Below are 25,469 nucleotides of genomic sequence, written 5' to 3'. Positions count from 1 at the left end.
AGGGTGTATAGTGTTTTAGGGGTTTTAAGGTCACACTTACATAGTAGTGTAATGTAAATAGGCAAGACCAAAATATCAAGACTAGATAGTATAGTTTCGTTTTATTAGGAGAGAAAGCAAATGCCAGATAACCGCTGTGGCTTGTGCCTTATTACTTCTTGAGAAGGTTCGAACTGTCTGTGCGCGCTGCTAAAATTATTTGGAGCGGGGCTGAGAAAGAAGCTGGGAAAGCGCACATGCACACAGCTTAGAGGGAAAATTGAGTCAAGGACTATATTGCCCAGCTTTTATGCTCCAAAAGCAAACATCCTGAATTCTTCTCAGCTTTAGCAGATAATTGCTTGAAGTATGTAGCCACACAAAGGTTGGGTGGGAAACTTCAACATCATCATGAACACTGACGGAGGGGGGATTCTAGACATAGGTCACTTACACTTGCTGAGCATGAGGTGCACAATGCCATGTCTTTCTTTAATGTTCTGTACCTATGGTGTAACCGTAATCTGGACAGGTCAGACTTCTTGTTCTATCCCTCGGTGCATTATATTTACTTGCGTATTGACCTTGATTTAACTTCCCATGCATTAATACACAGAACATTGTATTGCACCATGCTGCTCAGAAGTCTATCGGCCCACTCCCTGATAAAAATGAACCCTTGCATTTGACTCTGTGCTCAGAAGGAGACCTCGCTGGTGATTTAAGATGCAGGCTCTGTTTGTTTTAACATTCAAAGGGGCACCTGACACGGAAATCTCTACATTCTTTAATCCTATCTTGGGCTCCACATCACTTACAGCATCAGTGTGGTAAGCTTTGGAAGCCTATAAAAGAGGGATCTGTGGTGGGAGTTCTTTCTGCGGTGAGACAGAAATTGACTTGTCTAGAGCGGGATTAAGGCTTTGGAGCTTCGGACTGCTACCTACGCATGAGGTTATATTACTTCCACTTAAAGAGAAATTGGATTATTTTAGGCAGGCAGAGATCTGCTTCATGGAAGGCCCATTATTGTCCCGTTAAGTATCGTGAAATTAACCGACCAGGCTGTGCGGATATTGCTGCTCTTGAGAGTAAGGAAGGTACCTTGCAAACCTCCTCAAATAAAATCTTGCAGACGTTCCAAGACTTTTATGCCAAACTATGTAAACTAAATGACGTGGTCTCACTAGGAGACATTCATGCTTACAGTTCAGGATTCCACCCTGGCAGATTGGGTGCTGGGGCCCTGGAGGTGATACACATACTCACCAATAGTGACTGCGGGAATCCTGAATGCCATTAGGGATCTCCTGACTGCAAATTCCCCCAGCTCAGACTGTCTGAATTTTACAAGGAATGTGCTCCCAGGCTGGCGACCTACCTGGTGAATGTCTGGGAGGAAGCTCAAATTTTGGGAGCCCTGCCCCCATCATTAAATAACACTCTCATCACTTTAATCCTAAAGTCTAACAAAAATCCCACTCACTGTGCCTCTTATTGATCCTTCTCACTACTTAACATTGCATCGAAATATTCCACAAGTCCTTGCATAATAAACATGGTGCGCCCCTTACACATCTGGATCAGTCAGGATTTCTCATGGGCAGGTTGACGGCTTTAAATCTATGCAGACCCTTTGCAATAATGGCCCCGATTGATGCCAAGCCCCATGCTGTTGCCGTCATCCCAGATGCCGAAAAGTCATTTGATTCCACGCACTGACCCAGCACTTAACTCAACTGGTTCATGCCTTCTACTACTGTGTGATTACGGGAAGCCGGTAGGCAAAGTGTACAGCAAGGTGGAGTGACCTCTGACTGGCCCATAGAATCAAAACAGAGCTCACCCTCGAGTACTTTAAGACGAGATAGCTGCACCTTGAGGTGGATGGGGTGCGGGATTCTCTTACTCCAACACCAATCAATAAGTACAACTCAATGGTTTGGCAAAAGGGAGTCGTTTAATGACAAGTACAAAAAACGGGGAAACATGGAGATCAACAATGATGCGATGGCCCGTCTCGCTTCAGCTCCCAACAATCTTCATTCAAACAGTTATAGTCAAAATTCGTCATCATTGACGTGCAACACTCAAAAGTTTGTCATGCAATTCTATTGGTTGGAAAAGGCAACTTAAGTGTAGGTGCTATATCGGTATATGGTAACGGAGTGTGAGGATTGGATAACTCTTATCGGGTGGGCGTCTACGCCCTTCCCTCTACATTACTCATGCAAATGTCACTAAAAGTACAACGTCTCATTGGTTCTACTATCTATAGGACCTTAGATTATTTGGCCCACTGTGATTGGGCTGGCTACAACCCTAAGCAAACATCTCCACTTTAATTAGCAGCATGCAAAATGGTCACCCAGATGCAGTATGCCCCAAGATTCACCCTGCCTCCCTTCCATCAATCAGTACTTTAGGGCTATGTGTCAATTAGTTGGCTGAGGTTGGCCTCGAAACTGTAGCTTCTTGTCAGGAAAAGTTATTGTATCTCCTGCTTTGGGTGACATCAGACATTGGTACCTTTTTTTGCACTTGGCTGGTCACGTATTAGCACACCGTGAATCAGCTTCGTTTTCCTTCTATTTGTGCATTTCATTCTCTTTTTTTCGGCCGCTACCTTCCAGGGCCCCCTTATCTCGACCTTCACAGGGCAGGCTGCTCTGCCCTTTAGTTTCGATTCTCCAAAGTTACTGCCTACCTCCCTCTCTTGGTTTGACCTCGATTTCCCAGGACGGCCTGCTCCTTGCTGAGTTTCGATTCCGCCATCTCTCTTCTTGTTTTAGCTGGAATAAGAATCCTGGCCTGTTTGACTCTTAGTAACCTGGGTTAATTCTGCTTTTGTATAAAGTGGACTTGCACTTATATAATGTGCTTTGTTGAGGTAGATATATAGTTGGCGCTTGTCGCTCTATTCTTCTACTAATCATAGCAAGCCGCACTGTTTTCTTAGCTTCTTGCGTTACAAGCCTATGCACAGGTGTTAGCTGGTTGAATACTTTCATCCTGCTTTACAGTTACGGTTCTTTATATTTCAACATCGTCTCTTCTTCTATGTCTGTGATATTCTTATCCATGGTGTTTCGTCTTTGTGTGTCATCTTTTGGTTGTCGTTCTTCATCTGTACATCTGTCTGGGCCCTTGTGACGTCACCATTCGTCTTCCATTAAGGCCTTTTGAGTTTCTTCTGGGACAGTGTTTAAGCAATCTTAATTTCTTGTCATTTGCTGGTATGGGTGTCTCAATGGATACCATACTGCCCATGGTTGTCTGATTATTGGTGCTTCAATAGGTATTGCTCTTCTGATTGGCACTGGACAGAGCCCTAGTGCGGCTCTCTGCTGGTTTATTTGCTCATCGTACATCACATATCTCAGTGTGAATGTTCCTGGTACTTCAAAATGGGCGACTTGAGTGCAGGCCATATTTGGGACCTCCTTTACACTCCCCCCTCTGGTTGGTTCATCGACCACTTCTGCTTCCTCCTTGAGATTCATCTTACTTGGTTCTTTTGTATCCATTTCTTCCTCGTCTTCTGGGTTTGTACATGATGGTTTGAAGGAATGTCTCTTCGGCGTCCATATTTTTATCACTTCTTTCAGGTTTCCTGCTGTTTTCACATGTTCGTCTTTATTCCATGTCATTAGCTGACGTTGTCCAATTGGGCTGCAATAGATCAATTTTCCTTCATAATTTCTGCGTTTCCTGGGATACAGAAACTTTGTTCCTTCTGGTGCGTACTTGCTGGCCTTCACAAAGTCTTTTATTTCTTCGTCAGTTAGGTCTCTGGGCTTCCATCCTGGTTCGACATCAATCATGATCTTGATCCCTATGTCTTTCTTCGCAGTTTTCTGGCATTGCAAGATTATTATGTTGATAACACAAAATCCTAATAGTATCATCAATAACAGGGCTCCCAGAAACTTGAATATGTCTGCCATCCATATCTGGACCCACGTGAATAGTGATCCAAACCAGCTGTCATCATCAACTTCATCAGTTTCATCAATCATCTGGTTCTGTAGGGTTGTCAGCATACCTATGGCTTCTTTTAAAGTTCCATTTTCCTCATCGTGAGAAGGTATAAATGCGCAACATGATTCTCCGATTTCTGCACAAACACCTCCATTCATCGAAGTGATCATGTCAAGTACATATCTGTTCTGGAGAGTAATCAGTCGGATTGCTCTTAACTCTTCCTTGATTGCATTGAATCCTTTTATTGTCGAGTTGATGGTTTGCAGCAGCTCCCATCTGGTTATTTGTAACCATTTAGTATTTGCTCCAACTTGGAATCTTGGCATGAGGATTGTCACAAACACTGATGAGGTGAGGCTGAACAGCCCGTGTTCCTATGGGATTGCATGAAATGCTTCTTCTGATTTGGCAGAGAAGTCATTCTCTCTCTTCATTCGGGATACCAGCTCCACAGATCTCCTTTTCCTCAGGTAAGCATCTGCCTTCGGGAAACTGTCAATATTCAGGTCACTTTTCGGATCACTAATGCTGGAACGTGGATATTCACTATTGTGCATATGCCTCCCCAATTCTTTGATAGTCTGATGCATGCTTTGGATCCACAGGCCCAATCATGATCCTTAATTACTGCAGTTCCGTGAGTCATTCCTGGAGCTTCAAAAATTCATCCACAGTTCTGATTCTCTCCCATTTTTCTTGTGCCATTGTTCCTGAAGCACAATTTTGGGCTTTCCAATGGCACTATCTGCAGGGATCCTACTCTGTCTTCGACCCATGTCAGTAATCTTTTGAGCCTCGGCCATAGAGGTTTGCACAACCTCTGTGAGTTTTCTATTGCTTCCTTGCAGGCTCCAAGGACCATCCATGCTCGGCAGATCACCACTCCTTCCCATCCATTGGGGGAAAGCACTGTTCCCCAAATCTGCATTTGGCCTCTGTTCTTCCACATTTGAGCGTCTTCCGGGGTTTTCCCTTGGACGTTCAGTCTCGGGTTTATTTCCCATCTTATACCTGCTCCTTTAACTTCAGGTTTTTCGTACCTGATCACATGATTCCTTGTATGAGCTCTATTTCTCGTCTTAATGTCCTGAACATAATCATCTTCATCGAGGTAATCTGTTTCAGTTGCCCATATCAATGAGGCATCCCTCCCCATGAACTGGCCTCTGGTGTTGCACATTGCTGTATGTGACAGACAATGTGCTGTTGGGACATCAATTTCTACAGCCACGAAGATCTTGGATTTCCCCATGCTGTACGGTAGAAGTGCACAAACAAAGCATTCTCCTTCTGAAGTTCGCCTTCCAACTTCTTTCATGTGCTGGTACCAAATGTTTTTCCCTAGATGTGCTGTGCTGTCCAGGTAGTCGTTCAGTTCATTGTTATCTTCATGTAGGCTTCTCTTGATTCTCAGTGTCTTCCTGTAGTTTGCTATAACTACATCCCTAAATGCATCTGTATGGCTTTTTCTTGCTGGAGGACTCTCAGGAATTCTGGTCCATGGTACAGGTCTCTTTATCTGCATCGATGGGGTAGATGGAGGTTTTGCAGTTCTCTCCTTCTCTTCTTGCATCCTTTTCCTGCCATCTATAAGTGCATTTATCAACCGCCAGCCTGTCGCTGGCCCAGTGTATGGCTCTATGGTGGGCCTGGTACTTGTCCCTCGTGTTGGACTATGCGTGCTGGATAGTACAGTCTCTGTTGTTCTGTTCTTCAGTTTCTCTTGTAGTTTTCTTACTCTGGCTATGTTTGGTAGTAGAAGATCTACTAACATGTGTGTCCTTGCGGAGAGTCCTTCTGCGGCCGCTTCGGTTTTCCACAGGCATCTGACAGCACTGCTTCTGTTGACTCTCCTCTTACTTCATCTCGTTTTTTTTTCTCACAATCTCCTGTGAAAGCTTTTTAAGTAGGCAGTCTCGTCTTCTCTGTTGCTTTCGTTTGCGGTTCTATGGTCATGACAACTAGGCCTGGTTCATGTGCATTCAGTGTGTGTGTGGGTGTCAGTGCTTTGTCTTCATGCCTTTCGTGCCGACCCTGTCTCCGGCTTTCCTGCTCATTCATTACCTCAAGTGTGTATGTATCACTGCCAATTACATTCATTTTCATTTCATTTACTTTACCATCAGATTTTCTCGGGAGTGGAATTACTACTTGAGGTCTGGGTGTTTTTGTGGGTTGCATGCGTACATCATCAGGTGGGTGCACTGAAATTGGAACGCTTCGTGCACCAATAAAAAATGCAGTTCTGATCGTAAATGACAGCAAAATAATGATAAACACAATGCATAGGTACATTATAGTTCAATAAGTAAGGCAACAGCATTTTCTTCCAGAGAAGCGAGGGTGCCCCTCTGCTTGCGGGAGGACCAGGTTACTTTTCTGGGCCCCCATCTCGATCATTCGCCAAGTGTCAATGTTATTGTTTTCCCCCACTCAATATCTTTCTTTGAACAGTTTGTGTCACAAAGTGTCAAGTGCTTCACAAGCGTCCCACCTCTTGCGGAAGGTAATTTTCTCTTGATACAGGATGCAGTTCCCTTGCTAGACTATGGAAAAAACAGATTAGACTAACACTTCGGTGAGTCACTTTTACTGTGCATGTTCAAAGTGTGTGAGCTCTCGGTTCACTCCTTTAATCTGGTTCAATCCTGCGGCTGTGTTGGACACAAGTCAGTATGAAGAAATAGAGAAAAATGACAACAAATATAACAATAAGGGCTCTTGACTTTGCTCCTTCGATCTGTCCCTCAGCGGAAGGTTTTTCAGAATCTCCCCAGATAGTCTCTTTGATGATTGGAAAGTTCCACTTGGAGGATTATTCCATGCAGGAGCATTCCCAATTGTGCAATATTTGCTGGATCTCGGATGAATGTGGGCGCCTCAATTTCGATAGGTCTCCCCACTAATTCAGGAAAGTCAGCCACTGTGCGGAAAAAGACACTGTGCACCAATCTGCTGTCTTCTAGTGAAAGGGACATTCATCCTGTCTTGCTGGGTTCAGGATTATAAGTTCTTTCCTTGACATGAACAATATGTGCACTGTCCGGCCGCATGGAGTGCGACCAATCTGCTAATTTTGTTTAACAGATTGCTCAAATGTTCAGTGTTTGCTGGATCTCAAAGAAAGGTCAGCATGTCTGTGGTTCTTCCGACAATAGATGGGCACTCTTCGATTATGCAAAGGAAAAGTATATTGATGAGTTCATCTAGTATCACCTGTGGTGGAAGCATTTGTGTCCTTATCACTGTACTCCAGGAGTACGATGAAGGCTTCCGCAATGACAGTAAGCAGGTGTCTGATTACCTTTTCATTCTCAGGATCTTGTAGAAAGTCTGTGACACTGGTGTCCCTCGCTACCAGTGACGGATATGATTCTAATACTAAGTGGAAGTATGTAACCACGTCATTTGTGATGTCTCTACTGGGGGACACCATAAGTGCTGCCAAACAAAGTCTTGGTACTGGATGGATCATGATACTGTATCTGCTTTCAATGTAAAAGTCCTTGATCAAAGTTTGTTATAGTCTTTTCTTCAACAAGGCTTGGTTCAAACGTTTGTGTCAACAAAACCTGCTGTGCCTTATATGCGCAATTATCTTCTTCACCCTGCAACTAGGATGCACAGAGTGTCAGTTTTTTATGTCCTTACCCCTTTTTTCTTTTGCTTACGGGAATGTCCAAGTTAAGTCACAATTTGCAATGGGGTTCTTTGTCTTGCTTTACTGCTCATGCGTCCTTCTTCCTAGTCATGGATCTTGTCTGCACGTGCTGTGGTTTTTCCCCGTTGTCTGTATTTTCTTCGTGGTGGGGTGCAGGCAGGGGGTTTTCTCTGATATAGGGCTTAATATCATTTAGAAAAATCCATGCTCTCCTGCCCTTTAACTTCGCAGCTGACACAGTGCAGTCCTCCACGATGAAAGGACCATTGAATCTTGGCTCGTCCCACCTTTTCCTCGTGTGGTTCCTCACCTGCACACTATCTCCAGGGAACACGAGTGGAACACGTAGACCTTGAACTGAGCCTGTTGCAGTGTTCCCTTCGGTGTTCTGTGCTGCGCTGCACCCTTTTTGTCATTGTGACAGCTGGTCTGAAATTGCAGTAATGCTGGATGTCATGCAGTTCAAGTACTTTTGCATTTCGGATACTAGGAACTCTCGGTTTGACATGGCATCACATCTAGCTATGTCTCGAAGGGTTAAGGGGGTCCTCATTCTCCTTCGTGTGACTATCTTGTGTGGCGTAAGATGATGGTCGGATCCTGGTTGGTTCCGAAGAGCATACAATGCCAATGGAAGGCAGTGGAACCATCCCCTCCTTAGAGTAAGCTTCAACTTGGCTATCCTTTCCTTTAACAAGCCATTGAGCCTCTCACAAATCCCATTACCTTCTGGATGATACACCGACGAGAACTTGTGCTTTATACCAAGCAACAAGCTGATCTGCGCAAAGATTGCATTTACAAAATGAGCCCCATTATCTGATCTCATTACTTCACACACCCCCTACCTAGGGAACACTTCCCTCACTGGGAATTTGGCCGCACAGGTAGAGTTTGGGTGTATACATGGACCTGCTTCTATCCATCTAGAGAATGGACACACCACGACAATTAAGTATCTGTACCCGTTGCATACTTGAATCATGTTGATGTAATCGACATGCAGATGCTGAAAAGGCCCATTTGGCCGGGGGATGACTCCTCTGATTACTTTTAATGTGTGCCCAGCGGTAATTGCTGGCAGATTATGCAGCTCACCTTAAAGAATGCAACATGCTCAGCTAAATTCGGTATAAACCAGTCTTCCGCGAGCGTTGCTGCTAGATTCTTTTTTGTCAGGTGCATCGGGTAATGCAATTGCTCCAATGCTATTTTTAGTAGGGCTACAGGCATCACTGGTTTACCAGTGCTGTCTTGCCACCACAAGCCGTCAGAGGGGTTCAAAGAACACTCTCGACGTTTCCACAGGTTTTTCTCCTCCTGCAGTGCCTCCCCTTGGAGCTCCACTAGTTGCGTTTGCCCAAGATCGCTATAGGCTTCTGGTGTGGTTTGTGCTACCATCATCCTTTCATGGGTGCACGCCCCTTCCACTTCCATAATCGTCTCACTTTTGGATGCCATACGCTTGGCTTCCTTGTCTGCTGCGTGATTTCCGTGTGACACAAAATCTGTCCCTTTCGTGTGGGCAGCGCATTTCACGACCGCTATGCCCACTCGGAACTGTAGTGCCTTAATCAGCCTGTCCAATAAGGTTGCGTGCTGCACTGGCGTGCCGTCCGCTCGGAGGTAGCCCCTCCTTTTCCAGCACACTAGGCCTACGTGCACTGTGGATATCACATAGGTGGAGTCACTGTACACCGTTACTTCCTGGTCTGCGTGATTCTCAATGGCGAGTATCAGCACCAATCATTCTGCAGCCTGTGCTGAATAATGAGATGGTATTTGTGCATTGACGAGTACTCGAAATTCTCCATTTGCTGTGTGTTTCACCACAGCAACACCTATATGTCTTTGTCCGTCAACTTGATCGATTCTCGAAGACCCATCAATAAATATGATTTCTCCTCCTGCCAAGGCATTTTCTTTTACCCTGGGGATTTCATCATAGAATTCTTCATAATTCATACAGTCATGTATCGGCTCTCCTTCAGTGACTGGCTCTGCTATGAACGTAGCTGGGTTCACTATTTTACATCAAATTATTTTGATCGATGGTTTTGATATGATCACTTCATAAGCAGAAGCTCTTTTTCCATCACCTCAGACCATTCAATCTTTTCCTTTGTCAGCTGGGCCTTCTTTAGGTCCTGGAATAAGGGCTTGGTATAAAAGCTGTAATCGAAAACCCAGGCCTAGAAAGCTCTGCATTTGCTTTATCGTGTGAGGCTTAGCTGTGTTCAATATTGCTTCAGCCCTTTCTGGGGTCACCTTCTTCCCTTCATGAAAGATCAGTTGGCCTATGTACAGCACTTCCTGTTGACAGTATTGTAACTTTTCCTTGTCAACCTTATATCCCTTCTCTGCCAGTATAGTCAGTAGCTGAACAGAATCGTACCTGCATTGCTCTTCTGTGGTACTGCAGATTTGAATGTCATCCACATTCTGCAAGATGACACTTTCTAAGGCAATATTGCTTAGGATGGGGATTCACAGTACCCCTGTGGCAGCCTTGTGCTTTTCAGACGCATTTGTCGGAACGTGAAAGACGTCAGATCTTGTGACTCACGATGCAATGGGATTGAGAAAAAAGCATTTTTCAAGTCAATCACCTTGAAATATTTTGCCTCGACGGGTATATTACATAGGATTGTAGATGGATAAGGGACTACAGGGAACTCGGCTTCAACAATATCGTTTAATGCTCGTAAATCCTGGATTAAACGCCAAGACACTCCCTTTGATTTTTTGACAGGATAAACTGCCGTATTACATGGTGACTCTGACGTCACTACGATGCCCTGGTCCATCAAGGCAGAGATCGTCTTAAAAATCCCTTTGTCTGCCTCTCTGGATGTGGGATATTGTCGGACTCAAAATTGCTCCTGGCTTTAGTTTAATTTTCAGTTCTCCCACCCCCTTCAAGAGGCCTATGTCATGGGGTCCTGTAGTCCATACTGAGACAGGTACTTTAGCTATATCCTCATCAAAATATTCTAGACGCTTCAGCGCCAACATCATTCTCTGAGGCACTTCTCTTCTGATAATTTTTAATCAAAAGATGAGAATCACTTCTACCCTTGTCTCTTCTGATCTGGTTGTTCTTCAAACAGATCATCATTGGTGATGTCAGTCACTCGATACCCTTCTTCAATGGCGATAATCGCGCACCATTGTCTGCCTTCATCATCGTATCTGTTGACCAATGCTACTTTCCCTCGCACTGCTGCAGCATGTATCATCAAGGGAAATACTTGTCCCTCCTCTTCATGCATAGGTATTCTTGGTCTGAATAAAAACTCATCAGAAGTTCTCATAGTTCTGTCTGCGAGGCCTTTCAATCCTGCCATAAGCACCCGCATGCCATATGCGAAAACTTCTGGTTCCAGCGTTATAGCTCTCATGGCTATGTGTCCTGAGTATGCTCTAATTATTTCGCATACATTCGAATAATGCATTCCTGGATTAGAGCATACTATGCCCTCCTCTGTGAACGAAATCGTCATGGTCAATTTTGTCATTAAGTCTCGACCCAAAATGTTTACAGGGTCTGGCGTGAATATAATAAAGGTACATTCATTTCGCACTCTCCGATGGAGACTGGGAGTTTCATTTCTATGTTCATCTTCCTTTCGTATCTCCTCATCTCTTTGTCTCCTTATCCTTTTCTCATGTACCCTTTGCTCTTCTCCCAACCTTTATTGTTTCTGTCTGTCGTGGTCATAGGCTGCTCTCTGTTTGCGATTGAGCTGTTTTTCTTGCTCTTCGCGATATAGCTGCTCTCTCCTCAGCCTATCTTTCCTTCTTATCCTTTCGTCCCTCAACTCCCTCTCTTTCTCCTTTCTCTGTGCCTTATCTAACCTCTTCTTAGGTCTCACATCATCACTTCCTTTCCCATCGAATTTCAATAAGATTTGTCCACCCGTCCATTTATCTTTTGCGAATGCTATCTCATCAGTTCTGTCTTCACTTCCTTTCCACTTCTTTCCCTCTCTTTCCTTATTGAGATATGCACTTGTCTGTGCCTGATCCTTTCTTTCATCATCGCGTCTCCCCTTGTCCCTCGGGACTATGTAGGTGAGATTCTTGTCCTTATCCTTCCCTTGATTTTTGTCACTACTGTAAGTAGGTGACTCATATGCAGGGTTGCTGTACCCTGTGGCTGCTTTAAGCTCCCTTAGTTGGTAGAGTCCCTCAGGCTTCCTGTCTTCGGGTTCTGTTTCAGGCGGGGCAGGTGGTGCGGTATGCGTTTCACCCCCCTCCGTGTATACATTTAATATCCAGTCTGCAGGTGGCTTTTCCTCCTTTGACTGTTCGAACATTTTCCAGAGTTCTAGAACAGCAAGGCGTTTCTCTAGCTTCTTGCCTGTATATGTGGCATGCAAGTATGTTGTCATATGTTGTAAGACGGCTTTAGATAAAGACCCATTTTGTGGCCATGGCATAAACATCTTGTGACCGGTACCCATAACCCACTCGGTTCTATATTTTTTAAGCTTGGGTGCGTGTTTCGGGAGTTCCTTACATAAGTGTGCTAATGGAGTAATGTCTTCCATGCTTAATTCTGTTTCTGTTCCTCTTATACGATGCTTTTCAATGCTTTCATGCAACTTTAACACTTCCAACAATATGAGCGAGCACCAAACACTGCAAGCTCCAATCCAATTTTTTCCACCAAAATCTTTTATATCACCAATTTATTCAAAAACATCAATTCGTGTGCGATTCCATCTCAACTATCGAATTGTGCAAATCTTAATCAGGTCTCACACAAAACACACAAAAAAGAATTCTTTCACATGTGACGGCATAACAGAACATGTAAGAAGGACACTTAACAGACTAGACAGACAGCAGCTGGACACAAATATCTCTGCCTCTAATTATTACCCCTACATGGAGTTTAAACAAACCCCGTTCACAACGTCTTTAAACGTGGTGGTAGCCTAGTCGTTCCCTATTATGTCAGACTCTGAGTTCACGTTTCTTCTGACCGCTATATTAAAGCGCAGGAATAAGGCGAATCCTCTCACTTCTCAGGTGTCTTCCCTGGTATTCTATCTCTTCGCAGGTGTCCGCCCCGGTAGTCTTCATTTATTCAATTATTCTCGAGTCATTATCCGCTTATATGTATATACAGTCTTCTCTACTTCTGACTAATTTGGTGTTCCACCTCCCTCCGTTACCTTTTCCCTTACTTGTTCTAACGCCTATGAAATTTGACAAAGCACTCAATTTTTATTTCACTCACCGTTCGCATAGTTGACCCTCGGGATCACCGCCTCCGTTACTGCCTCCTTCAGACTTTTGCCTGATCCGCTGTCCGTAGGAATGGGAAGGGTTATGGTTTTTTAAAATGGGTCCCTTCAGGCCCCACTACAGTTTTGGATCAATTACACTACCATTGTCCACGGGAAGCTTCACAGTCTACTCAGCCGAATGGCGAAGGACTCTTGATATTGCCAAAGACCTAGTGTCAATAGGTGTCTTATTTTAATCGATAATCAATATCAATAATCAATGGTTTCCAACCATCCTCTGCTACCAAGGGTACAGCGAGGGGAGTGACCTCTGACCGGCCCATAGAATAAGAGCTCGCCCTCAAGTACTTTAAGACGAGATAGCTGCACCTTGAGGTGGATGGGGTGTGGGATTCTCTTACTCCAACACCAATCAATAAGGACAACTCAATGGTTTGGCAAAGGAGAGTCTGTTTAATGATAAGTACAAAAAACGGGGAAACATGGAGATCAACAATGATGCGATGGCCCGTCTCGCTTCAACTCCCAACAATCTTCATTCAAACAGCAATAGTTATAGTCAAAATTCGTCATCATTGACGTGTAACACTCAAAAGTTTGTCATGCAATTCTATTGGTTGGAAAAGGAAACTTAAGTATAGGTGCTATATCTGTATATGGTAATGGAGTGTGAGGATTGGATAACTCTTAACGGGTGGGAGTCTAAGCCCTTCCCTGTACATTACTCATGCAAACGTCACTCAAAGTACGACGTCTCAATGGTTCTACTATCTATAGGACCTTAGATTATTTGGCCCACTGTGATTGGGCTGGCTACAACCCTAAGCAAACATCTCCACTTTAATTAGCAGCATGCAGAATGGTCACCCAGATGCAGTATGCCCCAAGATTCACCCTGCCTCCCTTCCATCAATCAGTACTTTAGGGCTATGTGTCAATTAGTTGGCTGAGGTTGGCCTCGAAACTGTAGCTTCTTGTCAGGAAAAGTTATGGTATCTCCTGCTTTGGGTGACATCAGACGTTGGTACCTCTTTGCGCTTGGCTGGTCACGTGTTACCACACCGTGAATCGGCTTCGTTTTCCTTCTATTTGGGCATTTAATTCTCTTTTTCGGCCACCACCTGCCTGGGCCTCCTTATCTCGACCTTCACGGGGCAGGCTGCTCTGCTCTTAAGTTTCGATTCTCCGAAGTTACTGTCCGCCTCCCTCTCTTGGTTTCACCTCGATTTCCCAGGCACGGCCTGCACCTTGCTGAGTATCGATTCCGCTGTCTCTCTACTTGTTTTAGCTGGAATAAGAATCCTGGCCTGTTTGACCCTTAATAACCTGAGTTAATTCTGCTTTTGTATAAAGTGGACTCGCACTTATATAATGTGCTTCATTGAGGTAGATATATAGTTGCCGCTTGCCACTCTATTCTTCTACTAAGCATAGCAAGTCGCACTGTTTTCTTAGCTTCTTGCGTTAAAAGCCTATCTACAGGCGATAGCTGGTTGAATACTTTCATCCTGCTTTACAGTTACGTTTCTTTATATTTCAACATCGTCTCTTCTTCTATGTCTGTGATATCCTTATCTATGGTGTTTAGTCTTTGTGTGTCAACTTTTGGTTGTCGATCTTCATCTGTACCTCTGTCCGGGCCCTTGTGACGTCACCATTCGTCTTCCATTAAGGCCTTTTGAGTTTCTTCGGGGACCGTGTTTAAACAATCTTCATTTCTTGTCATTTGCTCGTATCGTTGTCTCAATGGATACCTTACTGCCCATGGTTGTCTGGTTATTGGCGTTTCAATAGGTATTGCGCTTCTGATTGGCACTGGACAGAGCCCTAATGCGGCTCTCTGCTGGTTTATTTGCTCATCGTACATCACATTTCTCATTGTGAATGTTCCTGGTACTTCAAAATGGGCAACTGGAGTGCACGCCATATTTGGGACCTCCTCTACAAAAGCCAGCCCCTGTGGAAGGACTCTGTGTAAGGATCCTTCCTGCCTGGACATTACTGAACAAACAGGCACAGCTCTATGCCTTGCTGAGCAGCACCATCACCATGCAGCTACCATCCTCAGCCAAGGTGGTGGAGCTACCTCTGATCATGGGCCTCTCTGGTCATTTCATTGTTTCATCACAGCTTCATGCTCCTCCAAGATGGCCGATGCCTTTTTGCTCATGACGAAGGCGTCTTGTTCCAGCCTGTGACCCGATGCCTAACTCCCATTGGTTGATTCCTTCTACTACTGCACAATGGCGGGGAGCCGGCAGCAAAGCTGACAACCATGGAAGGACCCTGTTTAAGGATCCTTCCTTTCTGGGCCTGTACCAGGCTTGCGGCGGCTCAATGTGAATCGTTACGCCTTCCAGCTGGATTTCGGCTGCACCTGCTTCATCTCTGGCACACATCCTGAGGCAACACTTGCTTTCATATCTTTTCCTTCGAAGGTAAGGAAGGCTGATTCCCCTTCCCATGGGTTCATTCCATGTTGACTGCCACCTTTGTTCTTCTGCTCACTTCCTGTTTCACTGCTACAGCGAGCACTTTCTTGGAACACCAGTTTCCTGATGATCGATCCTACTGCTTATGAACCTAACTGTAACAGACATTTTCAGTTTTCTCTCTGCTCCTGGCCCGATTGCTGCTGCTGACACAATTGTTACCTACCTATACTCAAACTTCACAGTGCGTTGTTCTAGCCCTGTTGCTTGTATACATAGTTTAACCCTTGTGCATGGTGGGTTCTTACTTTTTTCTCACTGTTTCCCCTCTTGCTCCACTCTCCTTTGCCCTCTGTATTATCATATTGTACCCCACTGCTTCCTTTTTACACTGTCATTGTATGCTGCCTGATTGTATCCCATCTTGCACAAGACGAGGTTTCCACAGCCTACAGTAACGTATCTGCTTAGTCTTACTATCTATCTGCATGCCTGATGTAGCTCCTCATTCCATGAGGCGAGACGTTTGCAGTCTACAACACCTATTTGCCTAGTCTTAATTGTCTGTCTGCATGCCTGATGTAGCCCCTCATTCCATGAGCCGAGGCTTTTCCAGTCTGCATTCACGCTTACCTGATTGTCACATTTGCATTCTGGGATTCCTAATGTTCTACATACTTGTTCCTGCACTTAATTTATTTATTTTTTTGTATTATACCTCTCTCTTCCTCCCCTCTTACACTTCCCTTCATGCCCTCTGCTCCTTATTTCATGTTCAACATGTGCACATTTTAAATCATCTCATGACCTAGTCAGAATATTTTTGTTTGTCATCCTCCCTCTAGCCCTCCTTCACCTCCTCCTTCCTTGCTCTCCTGCTTTCGCACTTGCACATTCCAAATGTTTCAAGACCATTTATGAACGTTTTGTTCTTATTTTGTACCTGCCTTTTGCCCTCCCCCCCTTGTCTTGATGCACCTTGAAACACTATTGTGCATTATAGTTGACATTACAAATAAACAATAAATTGCATGGATTCATGAAGAGATTGAGATTTTTGATAGATGACAAGTGCTGGTTCTTTAGGAAAGACATAGACATCCTACATCCTATGCTTTTCTTATGCAAATGTATTTGCAGATATTTGGAGGGTGCTTGCCTTTATCTTGAAGTTGGAGGTGGCTCTAAATTGGTTCATAGAAATGGCAAGTCTGGTTAGACAAGCCAATTGGCATGTCAAAAGGAGTCAAGGTTTATTTAGAAAACGATTGTCTCTATGGATAAAAGTCATTGTGTGAGATTGGGCACATCTAGAAGGGATTACTTAAGTAATGTGGTCGAGCTTGGTGTGCCATGTAAAAGTGATCATGAGCACATGCTCATGGAATGACCTTGTTGCCCGTGGTAAAAATGTTCTAAGAATGGAAACTAGTAATTGAATTCCTAGTAAATAATATTTTCAAACAACTAGAGTGGGAATAAGTTGAGATGTGTGTGCATAATCACCATTTTGTGTGCCATACCTGTGAGCACAACTGTGAGAAATTATAATCATGCATGCTGACGATGAGCATGTAGGTTCTCATTTGTGTTTGCCAGTATCCCACCAGTATTACTGGTGGGATACTGGCAAACTGTACTTACCATCTCCGCTGCCCAATATCCCGGTATTACTGGGATATTCTGAGCGGCAGAGAGTCGTTAAGTTCCCATTCCGATTGAGTCTCATAGTACTCCATGGGATGGGACTGCCTGAATCACCAGCACCGATATTACCGGTGCCAGTGATAAAGGCCTTTCTTTGCAAGTAGGTGCCCGATATAGCGGCAGGTCAGGCATGCCGGCTGATCCGTGGCCCCCAAACTTGAAGTGTGCTGGTTTGGAAAAATGCTGGATCCGAAATTATCTTAATTTATTTCCAGCATATGTCCTGACCAGCACACTTGTAATGAAGCCCTTAATCTCTGTGACAGTTTTGAGAGTCTTGTTTTATTTTGTATCCTGGGTAAATACACCCCCTGCCTCCTTTTCTTCCTTCTCACACGTTATATCTCTGTATATCTTCTCCCCACTCTTCACTTGTCTCCTATTTTTCCATATCCCCAATTCAACATTAATGCATATCCTAGTCTATTGGCTGTATCACATAGCTCAGGCTTTAGCTACAGTGTTTTATTGGTTCATGCTAAGACGACATCCATGAAAGGTGCTTTTGTCCCCTTTCGTACTCTATCAACATGGATATAGCTTTCTCTGATATCTGTATTACCTCTGCAATGGATGTTTGGCTCCCACGTGTAGCAACCATCCCCCATGAAACTCAGTAAAGTATATGTATATTTGGATCTTTTGGGGTAGATAAAGATTGCATATACTTCATATATAAGCCCACAGTGCGGATTTAGATGCTGGTCTGGCATACGCTAACGATTCTCATCTCGAATTAAAGGGAAGGAGCTGCTCTTAAGTAAAAATCTGAATAGAATGGTGTTAATTGGGCCAAACAAGCATATAGACCGATTTTGTGACTGGCATATTGTTAAGATGGATTTCTGAACTCTGACCTGGTGGCCAGCCTAGTTTCTTGGAACAGGGTAACCTTCTGGACAAGCCAGACCAATCAAGGTAGAATTGGAGGCGGTCAAGGCTAGGTCTCAGGGGGGGTGAAGGTGACTGAAAGACCTCAATGAGCACACAGAGTAAAGGACACTTACAAATCACTCCCAGTCAGGTGTATATTAAAAATACAAATACATGTATTCAAGGCCATTGAGTTTCAACACAATAGTTATTAACAGTAACACTTTTAAACCAGCACAATTCGACAAAAATACAAATATACAAAACCAAATGGTCTAAAGTGTTAATGCACAAAATTGGTACACAACCTAAAAAAGGGAAGGAAGCAGGTAGTGCAAAGAGTCTTTAGGCAGTTTTGCAGCAATCACACTCCTAACTGAAAGGCAGTCCAGTCCCAAGAAGAGGGGAGCCTATTGCTCAAATGTACTTGCAATGCTGGCCCATGTGGTAATACAGATTGGCGAAAACAGGGTCTCTTGTAAGGTCTGTAGCAGCTCATGAAGGTGGGAGAGGCGATGCAGAATAGGTTCTCACTATTCGCGGAGGGTCTCCCCGAGAGGCCAGAACAGGTTCCAGGAGATGGGAATAGTTCCATAGCTCAGGCTATCTGTGGAAAGGAGAGGGGCCCTCAGGGGCCACCCGTGCGTAAAAATTGATGGATGGGCTAGGGGCCACCAGTAAGGGTTGAAATTACTCACCGACCCCTGGCGCACTCTTACAGCGTTGATTCCCAAATGGGACAGTGGTGATTTCTCTGCTCCTGGTGGATGGATCAGGCCAGTTTCAATGTAGCAGGCTTCAGGGCACCGAGGGGCACAGCTGCAATGCACTTGCACAGTTCGTCACCACGGCTGGGCGACACGTTAACTTTGTATACTGCGGTTTGGGCGCTCTCTTTATTCCACACCTGGGAATGCAAAGGGTACGGAATTTGGTGTGACAGTGTCGGGAAAACAGAGTTTGCGATGTACCAAGTTTGGAAGCAGCGGCAGTGTCAGAGCGAAGGTCAGCCCACTAGTTTGCCCAGGGACACTTCCGAGAAGACTTACTTGCGGGGTTTGATGAAGGTGCCGAGAATATTTGGTCCCACTATTTCAATTGGTCGAAGCGTCTTTGCAGATCTTCTAGTTTAATCACATGCAGAGGGGTCCAGCGGGACGACAGCGGGCTCTGGGTGCCAAACCTTCCAGCGGGTCACCAGCGGATCCTCGACTTGGCTTCTTCGTTTCAGGATACTTGGATCCTATCCTTTGTTCAGTGATAACTCAAGAGATCGACATGGTATGGGTGTTTGGAGCCTTCTCTTATCAGAATCTCCTTCACGTCAAAACGAAGAGGACCCAATGGGAGATCTGCTCAAATTCAAGGACCACTATATGTGGAACAATTATGGACCATGATGGTCACAAGCATTCACAGCATACCAGACTCTCTGGCACCCAGGATGTATATTGGACCCATACAGTCCAACCCACATCCTAGAAGCACACACACAAGGCATACAGAAGCCCGTGAAAGCTTGGCATTTTGCGTGAGAATGCATGCTCAAATAAGGACTGACCCGGGTCAGCTCGACCTGGATAAGGTGAAGGGGCAAGATGGCCAAAGGACAGGACAAAGAACCTTGTGGCATGCGCCTTTTGGAGCCAGGGCGCCTATTCGTGCCAAATGCAGTAAACGCAGTTTACCTGGCAGGAAAGGGTTAAAAATATGAGAAAAGATAAGCTGCCAGCAGCCCTGTCCAAGGCACATCTGCACATCTCCTAAAAAATCCTTCGGCCTTTGGAAATGACGGGAGGACCCAAGTGCACTGTAGTGTAAGGTACATTGTGCACTTGCAACATGTTCCAGAAAAGGTGCAACATTGACAAGGGTTAAGGGAAGCAAAGTCTCCCAGTACTGACTGTCCTTAAGGGAATGTTAGTTTCCCCATAAAAAAGTGAGTGAAAAAGCCCAGAGGGGTGCAGATGAGGGCTGTGCTGCTCTTGCAAAGTCAGTCTATGGCAGTGGTCGAAGTGTATGAAAAGAAGTAGTGAAACTATGTTCCTTACTGGTCTGCACCGCTCCCCACAAACCCCATCGCCACGTTGCCTCCCATGCACAACACAAACCCCAAAACACAAGTACGTGCTGTTTAAGGGAACGTCCAGTGCAGTGCACTGAAAGTGCAAGTTTCAACTTCTTCCGTCACTTTTATTTTAAAACGAAACCGTTCCGGAACGGTTTCTTTTTAAAATAAAAGTATAGGAACTAAAACCTGATTTAAAGAAGTAGAGGAGCACCGCTCCCGACCGCTCCCACCCACTTCGACCACTGGTCTATGGTGGTAAACAGCAGCAAAATGGTTGACAGGTGCACAACTGGAGGGAAAATTACACATGAAATAGAAATCTTTCCTAACACTTATTTTCATCTTATTACTATTTATTCTTCTTGCTCCTCTCCAGATTCTCTGTGCTCTTCTTCCTCCATCTGCTGCATCTTCATCTGCTCACGCTCTCTTTTGCATTCTCTTCTTCTCGCTCTGTTTCTTTCGCCGTTGTTCTCTTTTCCAGTATTCATGCCTATGGCACTTCAGCATTATGGAGATTTGCAAAACAGTTGACATTCCTTCCAGGAACATTGACAAACATGTGCCTATTTTAATTACTGCATCTTTTCTTTTCATCTGTAGGCCCCTCGCTGTCAGATGACATCATGTCTGCATTTTAGTACAGTCAGAAAAGCCAGGTAAATCCCAGGAAAGTCTTCCAAGAAAGGAACTTGGCTCTGATTCCTGTTGTATATCAGGGCCAGCATTGTCATTAGGAGGATGTAGATAGTTTCCTTGGGCAGAACATGAGTGGGTGGAGATAGTGCTTTGAACCTAGATCAAAGTGGCTCTTCTGCCAATACACTTTTCTTTTTCTTCTTTTACTTTTAACTTCAAATATTGAAAATTGGATTGCATTGCAACCTGGCACCCCACTGGCATTTTGCATATTTAATTACGTTTATTGATTGAAGGTGTACATTTGCATACTTATGATGTTAGCGACAATTACACAAGTTGCCGTGACTTGGATCCCACTCTTTTGGTGAGCATTGGTTCGGAATCTCCTGCTTTGCTTGTCAGAGCATAGAGCAATCGTATGTGTGGGATTATCATTCCCAAGGAACAAGCATTTCCATTCGGTGGACAGGCGAGGGGAGGTCTGTGGGAGAATACTGGGAATATCTGAGACGGCAGTGTCTCAATGTAACATGTTCATTGGATTTCTGGATCTTCTAACTATAAAGATGAATTTCCCCACAGAGATGAAGACAAGAATCGTAAAACCATGCTCATTCCTTAAGACCTTTGGTCAGATAAATAATGTATAGGTTTCCTAAGTGAAAACTATAAAATATCTGGATTTAGACACATTTAAGTGTCTAAATAATGATGCATAACATAAAAAATCAATGGACTACATGACATTTGGCACTTTACTTTTTAACTGACCCATAAGGAAGCTGTTGAAAGTCTGAGAAATGAATGTTTGTGTTATCTGTAGAATTCACCTGTCTCTGTTATGTGAGGTTTGGATCTGTTCTTCGCATGTCTGGAGTTATTCTGAACTCAGGATGACTTATTTAGGAACAAGCTGATGGAACTTCCAAAATATGGGATGCAAACGTGAATCCCCTGTTTGAAACTAGATGGACTTGGAGGAATACTTATGCAGAAGAAGGAGTATGAAATCCTAAGTGGCTCTGAGATGTACCTCGATCAATGCCAACGTATCTGCAAAACACCGCACAGATTATGGAATCAAAACTGGGTGATGGGTGAAATATTTTGAATGAATCACAGCCATTGGCATTGTTCTGGACAATCACCAAAGCCATTAATCTCCAACCTGCCATTCCTTTGTGAAAGGGAAACGTGGCTTTGTCCCATATCAAAAGGGGCCTACCAGCAACAACTACTATTTCACATCACATCTACGCAAAACCACAAGCAGCCCAGACAAGTCTGGGATGTATGAACCCACAGGGCACAAGATTAAAAATAAGATGCCAATTTGGAAACCCACAATTCTAGATAATTGGCAATTCTTCGTATGCAGTGTAGAGGAACGCACACACAGATTTTAATACATAGAGACAATCCATGTAGCAGAGGTCAATTTGGGGTAAGTGGTTCAGAGTCTTGTGCTATGTGTGAACAAAGGCCAGGAAATGCAAACTGTGGTCCACTTTGGATCAGCAGGAATCCCTGATTCCCCAAGTGCAAGAATGCAGCCTTGTTGCAAGGCAGCTGGCATCTGCATCAATCCCATCTGTGGATAACCCCAGAAGTGCTGCCTTTCAGAATAGTGAACATTACTTCATCCATACCCTCTCTAAGCATAGGGTTTATGATATCCTTGGAGTCACATGTACATGTCTTTCCGAAGCTGCAAGATGGCTGCTTCGATGAACAATGCCTTTTTAGTGTAAACTGCGCTAGCCTCTTGTGGCCTGTGACTCTTCTAGATGAAAAGGACCAGACGCTCTGCTCTGAGTGCAGGCAAGAGATCCCAACTCCTAAGTAAGCGGGCGGGACTGCCAAAACAGCAACTGCTTATCTTAACGTGTGTCTCTATGAGACTGCCAGTACAGTTTAATTGTGGCTGCTGTTGCCTGGTGTCCAAAGTCAAAGAGGAAGTGGCAACTCTCAACGTCAAATATGCAGGTGTTGTTGTAGGGTATTGTTCATTTTGGAAGATGGCTGAGTGTTTCACCCTTGGTGTAGATTCGTTGCTGATATTTAGGATTTGAAGATTGGATCGGGAAAGGTCAGAGACCGACTGGTCTACAGTGGAATCTTGAAATTACAATTGAGTTGAAAGCAAAGGCACTTTTTAGCATTGTTGTGGTGTGGGGTGACTTATTTACTGTCACTTCTATCCTGGCTGGTAAACTCAAGGTCATTTTTAGATGAGTCAATTGTTCATGTGCTTCCATGTAAGTGTATGTAGAGTAGCCTAGCTTTATGGGACAAGTGTATATTTCTCTATGGAAAGGCTGAATTTGCGTTATGAGTTTTAGTCAGAAGTGGATGGATTTTATCATTTCAAAGATCTGCCAGTCTCTGGTGGGTTAAGGGTTTTAATGATCAGTCCTGGGTCGGAATTGTTCTGAAGGTGTGTGGGATAGTGCATGATCACTCAGTAATAGTGTGGGTGCAGCTCCTGGATCCTGTTTCTAGAAACAACAGACAGTAGCTCTCTTTTTTATTACTTTTGCCTGTTTGGTTGTTTCATGTTTGATCCTTTGGTTGCCATAAATGCAGGTTTGAAGTTGCTTTTTGAGGTGTATCGTGAGATGCCAGAAGAACCGGATTATCATGTGAAGTACAACAAAGAGTTCACTGGCTTCTGGTGATGTTGGTTTTGGGATTCATTGGTTGACTAGGACGAAGAAAATAGACAAGATTATGCAAACTGAATTTAAATTAAAGTGATGAGACTCTACCCAGCATCATGCAAACATTGAGACAGAATTCTAGCACAGGCCTTGCAGGGCCAAGCAATGCCATGGGCTTGCGCTCACATCTTCAGGTGCAGGGAGCCAGTGCTACGGCAGGATACCCCAGATTCATGATATGTGAAGTCATCTTATCGGCTAGTAAGGTGTCAGAAAACACTGTCAATAAATTGGGTCAGTGCATGATAAATAGTGGACGACAAGCATATGAAAGACATAGCCCATACCCTAGTCTTGAGGTATGCATGCCCAAGAGGTGGGAAAACCAAACCCTTGTCTTTTGATCAGCAGTGGACTCTAAAGAAACTAAACTAAGGGCAAGGAAGCACATCTTTCCACTGTCCTGCCACAGCTCTTGCAGCACAGCACAGCTTCCATGCACACAACCTCGAGCTAGTGCGACACCTCCATACTGGTGAATAACGTTTCTGGACATTGTCAGCCCACTCCGTAGCAAGGAGTCCAATTTTTCTTAAAATCTCTGGCGACTTGACACCTCTCGGAGGACCCGTTTACACCCTTTTGAAATTGATGCATTTCAAAGGAGCAGAGCTCTCACTGTAATCCCATACATTTTTACTTCACCACACTTCCACCCAGCATTTCAATGTCAGAGTTAACTTTTACAGTCAGCTTGATCGCCTCAAAATGCATTTAAACTGTCTAGTTTACTTCATTTCAGCACCACCATCGATCAAGGTAGCCCTCCATAAACCAAACACTAAATCGGTCAGCAGCCTTTTATATAATCACATATGTGACACAGCAGACAAGTTCATATACTGTAGGGAGAGGAGTCTCTCAATTTTAGCTAAGACTCCACATTTCAACAAGGATAAAGACTGGCTTTATTTGTGAGCACGAGTGTGAGACTCATGTGTGAGACTCAGGGGTGTGAGAATCTGCATTGAATCAAGTATTGTGAATGCACAGACCACATGCCAGAAAAAGAAAGGTTTTGAATTTGGCACCGCGTAATATCATGTTATTATTTTGCACCACTACACCACAGTTTTGGGCTGAGTTGCACCAAAAACAGGAGACTAGCATACACTAAGTTATACTAATATCCTCTAATCTCTAATATAGCCCTATAAACATTCAGGGCAGATCAGTCCATGATTTTTATATAATTTTGGTGCAGATTGATAAACTGAATGTTCAAGGAATTTGGGCTGTTAGCTTGGAAATGCAATAAATAAAACATGCAGAATTAAGGCTGTGCTGTGTTTGAATGAAGACGTGACAAGTTAGAATTGTGGAGTGTGAAATTCGTTTAGCTCAAAACTAGTTTATTGTTTAAAAGACTTTCAGAGCATGAAACCCGCACAGAGATGTAGCTATTTGCACCTGTTGCTGCAGCCTGGATGACGGTCAAAGGTGACAGGCAGAACACGTGTTTCTTTGGGACTTTCCAAAGGGAGATGGTTTTTGATGAGCACATGATGTCACTATCAGAGACAGGCTGTGCTTACATTTTCTTTACGGGAACATACATCAGGGGGCATATCTCTGGGTTTGCATTAAAAGAGTTGTGCAGTGATGTCAAATGGTTTGTTCTTCCTGGGCTGTCGTTTAGCGCATGGGGCACTTGCTGGTGGTGTGCAGGCTATCTCTCAGAAGAGTGTGGGATGAGCTTTCCAAGGCACAAAGGGGAGAAGGTAGATAAAGGAAGACGCAGTGCGAGTGCTGTCCAGAGGGCTGCTGTGGAGGAGTTTGTCAACAGCCGATCTCAGGGGGAATCATACATTGCTGTATCCGGGGACATGCTGCACCAGACATCCTCTAGGTGAGCTTAAAAAGTATAATTGAGCTGTATGTCGTTTTTAAACCACAAATATAGATATCGATTTTGCATGGGTTTCTACATATCAGGCATCTATCTCAAAGTCTGTTTGTTCCCCATTCCACTGAAGTGAAGTGAATTTCCCTATGCGAAACTAGTTGCCAAGAAATGATAATTGCAAAGGATAGAAGTTACCGCTCTCAGGGCTAAGTGTCTCAAGGTTGTTGCCTAGTGTTCTCTGCCAAGATAGAGGTGGGAGAAAGGGCAACAGTAATTCTTTGAACTTCTGGAGGGAT

This window comes from Ambystoma mexicanum, chromosome 14, assembly GCF_040938575.1.
Source record: "Ambystoma mexicanum isolate Mex_15411 chromosome 14, UKY_AmexF1_1, whole genome shotgun sequence".
NCBI classification, from domain to species: Eukaryota; Metazoa; Chordata; class Amphibia; order Caudata; family Ambystomatidae; genus Ambystoma; species Ambystoma mexicanum.
The sequence above is the reverse complement of the archived record's forward strand: the minus strand, read 5'-3'. Positions refer to the sequence as shown.